The following is a 5,976-nucleotide window of genomic DNA, read 5'->3' on the forward strand; positions in this document are numbered from 1 at the left end:
TGAGTCCCCAGTAAATCTTACCTGGGTTGTACATTGGTCTCTTGTTGATTTCTATTTGCTAGTGAGCCAGAGACTGGGGTCCATAATACCCAGACAGACATGAACTCCAACTTCACAAATGTACCAGTGACATCACAGGTTTATGTTTTATAGGTACATTCATGATAAATACAAGGTTTATTCATACAGCATATCTGACTTACTAGAATTATATATTATCCTTTTCTGGGTGAGGACTTTTTGCATTTTTTTTCCCAAACACAATGTGAAAAACCTTAGAACAACTAGATATAGGCTGGCGCCGTGGCTCACTTGGCTAACCCTCTTCCTGCAGTGCTAGCACCCCAGGGTTCTAGTCCTGGTTGGGATGCCAGATTCTGTCCCAGTTGCTTCTTTACCAGTCCATCTCTGTGCTGTGGCCCAGGAGTGCAGTGGAGGATGGCCCAAGTGCTTGGGCCCTGCACCTACATGGGAGACCAGAAGGAAGCTCCTGGCTCCTGGCTTCAGATCGGCACAGTGTGCTGGCTGTGGTGGCCATTTAGGGCGTGAACCAATGGAAAAAGGAAGACCTTTCTCTCTGTCTCTCTCTCTCACTGTCTAACTCTACCTGTCCCCCCCCCCACCCAAAAAAAAAGAACAACTAGATATAGAAAAAAGTAAAAATATTTTAACTGTCACTTTTTTGGTCAATATTCATGCATTACCTACATTCTTTCAGTTCTTTGCTGTAGAATTGTTGTAAATATGTGAGAATTCCTGGATCCTTCAATTATTATAATCTTGGATGCAGAGTTGTTGCCCATAGTTTATAAGACAGCTCTGAGACCTCAATAAGCGATAGCTCTGGGAATGGCGCTGTGGCATAGTTGGTTAAAGCCCTGAGCTGAAGTACTGCCAAACCATATAGGCACCAATTTTAGTTCTGCTGCTCCTCTTCCAATCCAGCTCTCTGCTATGGCCTGGGAAAGCAGTAGAGGATGGCTCAAGTTCTTTCTTTCTTTCATAATCTGTGATTTTCACACATCTTCTTCAACTTACTTGAAGCTTTCTATCATTTTCATTCCAGTTTAGAATAAACTATCCATCTGGATAAAGTAATTCTTAGAAACCATGTCCTTCCCTTATTCAAAAACTCTTTCCTTCTTAACCTTTCTTACCAAGTCAAAAATTTTCTTTCATAACCTTCTATGACTTCCACGCACCTTCTTCAACTTCCTTAAAGCTTTCTATCATTTTCATTCCAGTCTAGAGTAAACCAGCCATCAAGATAAAGTAATTCTTACAAACCATGTCCTTCTTTTTTTTTTCTTTTTTTAAATATTTATTTGACAGGTAGAGTTGCAGACAGTGAGAGAGAGAGACAGAGGGAAAGGTCTTTTTTCCATTGGTTTACTCCCCAAATGGCCACGGTAGCCGGCGCTGTGCTGATCTGAAGCCAGGAGCCAGGTACTTCTCCTGGTCTCCCATGCAGGTGTAAGGGCCCAAGCACTTGGGCCATCCTCCACTGCCCTCTTGGGCCACAGCAGAGAGCTGGACTGGAAGAGGAACAACCAGGACTAGAACCTGGTGCCCATATGGGATGCTGGTGCCTCAGGCAGAGGATTAACCAAGTGAGCCACAGCACTGGCCCCAAACCATGTCCTTTCTTTACTCAAAAAACTCCTTCTTAAGTTTTCTTACCAAGCACACATTTCTATACTTGTGACCTTTTCAATCTGCTAATTTCCTTGATTTACATTTTGAAATAACCTATTAAAAATCTCCAAATTAAGACATTTTTAAGTGAGGTAACATGTCAAATTTCAACCCTAGTTACTTTCAAGTGGTGTTGTACTATTTTCATATGTACAGTCTATGAAAACATGTTAGCACATTCAAGTAGTTTTTCTATAAAATATAAGATGTTAACATACCAAAGTTTACATTTAGACACATTTATCTCATTTGCCTTTATCCAATTTACATTTAGCAATTACACCTGGATGATTGAGGCTGCTGGTATTATATCATATCTCTATCTGAATTACAGTCAAAATTGCATTCATATGGAATTCTACTCCTTTTATAGAACTCTAGCTATAAATCAGTGACATTAAACCAGAGGCTGAAAAATCTACCTTAGTGGCTATAATGTGTACTGATTACCCAATGCTATATCAACAGAAACCTAGTAAACCAAACTGCAAAATAAGTTTGGCAAGTTAAAAAGTGATATTTTTAAAGGCAGTGAGCTTCCTAGATTCAAAAGAGAGAAATTCCTTTAAGTCCAATGTCTAGTTACAGTTGCTTTTTCACCCTAAGCACACTTTAGGCCAATGATGCCCTAGTCAGCAGTCGGCCATTTGGGACTGCCTCTGAAACAAAATGTTCAGGCAGCTGCTAGACAGATCCCCAAAGTGACTGTGGGCCAGGGGCAAATGTTCCAGGGACAAGAAGTCCACTGGAGATTGTTCACCATTATGTTAGGTTTAATGGGGGAGAGCATCCATCAGAATAGATAGATGGACAGCCCTCTGGTTGGAGAGAGATTTTTAAGGAAGAGAATCTGATAGATGACAGAACAAGGGGCAATTAGGGAAAAGGAGATACGTCTGGAAATAGTAATTAACCTGGTGAACTGGCTGGTTTGATGGGTCAGTCTAGGAAATGCTTACTAATGTGACCAGGAAATTGAGTTTGTAGGAACTGAAGAGTCCTGGTAAGGTCAGTTTGACATTCAGTTACAAGGCAGGAACAAAACCCATCAAAAGACCTGATTATCCTGTCTGGGTTGCTCATGATAAAACAAAAGAGCCATAAAAAGGGTGGGATACCTAATTTGTTTTGCAGTAAACAGGGAGCTCTGAGGGATGGAATCACCACTCCCTTGTTACTCTTATGTTAAAATTGGAACAGGAAGAAGAGGGGCAAAGACCAATTGGAGAATGAGGGGAAAGGCATGGAGACAGCCCATTCCCAAACTTGCCTTTGCTTCTCTGGGAGGAGGGTGTCAGAGAGGATCATAGTTAAGGCGGAGGGAGTAGACTTTGGACAAGGGATGGTTCTGAGATAAGGGTGAGGAGGAGCTTAGGATTCCTGGGCAGGTAGGAGAAGTGCAATGAGCAAGACAGTGAGAGCCAGAGTTTTGGCTTTTTAGCAAGACCTTTCAAAATTAAGAGTGTTTGAGCCAGAAAACATGAGCGGAGATAGAAGGCTTAGATATAGGAAATCTTCCATTTTTCCATTACCAGGCTCATAGAAGTGGTAGAGATCTTAATAATGTTGGGGTTAAACGTGCTGTTTTAACAGGTTGTTGAGGTAGGAGACAACTGAGGAGGATCAGATGGAAAGCAGGATGAAGAAGCTCTCATGGCAACCTGTAGCATTGGACTGGCGGATATCGGGCATCCTCAAGATCACGGCCATCTGATGGGAGGATATGGGAACAGAGGGTGGGGTCATCACTCATGCACCTGGTGGAGTCCAAGGCATAGCCAGTAGAAGGGAGACAAGGGGCTGAGTCATCACCCACACCCACTGTTGCCTGGATACAGAGTTCATAGAGGCATGAGGCCATAGAGAGTTGTGGTGCCTGGTACCAGGCCTTTGGGGCAAAGTCATGTAGAACCACAACCTGTAGAGAGTCACAATGAAAGGATCCTCCACCTGCCCTGTCTTACCTCAGGAATTTTGAAGGGAGGGTGTGTGGATGGAGATCACAGAGCATTCGGTGGCAAAGAAGGTCTAGCGGTGAGTTGTGGTTGGCAGCAGTTCAGGATCCCAACACAGCTCAAGTAGAGCAAAGTCAATGGGAGAACCTGGATCCCAGGTTTCCCCAGTGAAAGCAAAGGCCACCACAAAACACACCAAACACTGGAGTAAGGGAAAAGGTTTATTGTAGGGTGGGGGAACCTGATAGGCTGCCTCCCCATGCACAGAAAGAACAAGCTGTACTGGGAAAACAGGTCTTATATAGATTTGCATAGGTAAGGAAGTGGGAGCAGCAAATCATGTTAGAGTTGGGGTGGAGCCAATGCTTGTGAATGGGCCATTTGGTCACCTGACTTCTAGTAAGCCAGCCTTAACTTAGAATGAAATTTATTGTACAAAATGGCGACAGGGCCAGAGCCTATAGGTAACAGAGCAATAGGTAACACTATACTATTTTACTAACATTTGATAATTTTCTCTTCATCTGTATTTAATCTGTGTTTATATCCCTAGCTTGACTTTAATATAAATTGCTAACTTTTTAAAAAAATTAGCACATGTTTTAGGCATTTATTTTCAATTCTGTGCTAGAGTTATAATTTCATTTTCTTTTTTATCTTTCTGGATGTTGTTTGCATAGCTAGTTACAATCTTTTACTAACAACATTAACATATACAGCTCTCTATATTTCTTTGAATTATATGCTTTTATTCATTTTATTTCTTGATTTTAACTCATAATATCTTTTATTACTGTATGCATTACTGTTTTTATTGTATGGCAGATATTATATTTATAAAATAATATAAATAACCTAAAGCCTAAAAATCATGCTAATTTCCTCTAGGTCAGACTCACATTTTCCCCTACTGTATACCATTTTGTTCTGAGAAGCCTAGTCTAACTAAACTGGAAACAGAACAAAGATACCTACCTTTTTAAATAAGTTTCTGGAAAATATAATATTTTTCTAATTTTGCTAATTGCTTTTTCATTTATTTAATCACCTTAAGACTTTTTTTCTACTTGCCATGCTCAAAGCATCTTGGCAGATCTGAAAAGCCCTAATGATTAAGTAGTAAAAATCCCCATCATCATAAGATTCATCGTATAGCCATGGTAATAAGGGTAGCAAACAACTGGCAATAATGCATTCAGTACAGAGTAAGACATAGCTCTCAATATACAGATTAGTTTGTGTTTTTAGAAAGCAGACAAATTCCAGACTTAGAAGGAACAGTACACATTTAATGGAGAAGGAATATGTGAGAGATTGCACTTATGAGGAAGGACCAGAATGAGCAAAGGACTAGTAGTATAGGCCAGTGTGTTTAAGTTGTATCAAATAAGCAGCTCAGGTTTGTTATTTTTTCTATCCCCATAATTCTCACCTTGTGCAAAATCTTCTTGGGAACACTACATCTTATTTTGTTTGATTACTTATTTCTCATTTATCAATTTGCTTGAAATCTGCACATTCAAAAAATGACTGTCTCCAAGATTAATCATTGTTTGGCTCCTGAGAAATTACCTCTGAGCCCATAAAATATTCTGCTTGATATGAGTGTTATCTTATCTGCTTATAAGATAAGAGACTGGGAGACACACTGTGTCAATTTGACCAGACAAGAATATCCTAATAACATTATATATGGCGAACACCTTTTCTTATTTGCAGTTCAAAATGGAGACCAGAATCTGAGTAACTGACATCAGCCAGGCAGATAGTAAATGCCTATGAGACTCACCCTCAGTCAAAACCCTGGCGCTCCAAAGCTCAAGTCAGTTTCCCTGATTGGCAACACTTTTCATGTATTTCCATAACCACAAGAATTAAGTGTGTCAATATATGATTGAAATGGGAGGATACACTTAGAAGCTTGGATCTGGTTTCTTTTTTAAAATTAATTAATTTATTAAATTAATTATTAAAGTCAGAGATACAGAGAGAGAATGTGTGTGTGTGGGGGGGAGAGATCTTCCATCCACTGGTTTACTCCCTAAATGGCTGCAATGGCTAAGGCTGGACCAAACTGAAGCCAGGAACCAGGAGCTTCATCTGGGTCTCCTATGTGGTTGCTTGGGCCATCCCCCACAGCTTTCCTAGACACATTATCAGGTAGCTGGATTGGAAGTGGAGCAGCCAGGACTAGAACTGGTGCCCATATGGGATGCCAGCACTGCAGGAGGTTTAACCCTCCACACCACAGTGCTAGCCCCAAATCTGGTTTCTTTTGGAGTTTGTCAGATGTGCCTTTTCTCTGTCCTGATTTTAAAGAGCATCA

Source organism: Lepus europaeus, chromosome 10 (genome assembly GCF_033115175.1).
Source record: "Lepus europaeus isolate LE1 chromosome 10, mLepTim1.pri, whole genome shotgun sequence".
Lineage (NCBI taxonomy): Eukaryota > Metazoa > Chordata > Mammalia > Lagomorpha > Leporidae > Lepus > Lepus europaeus.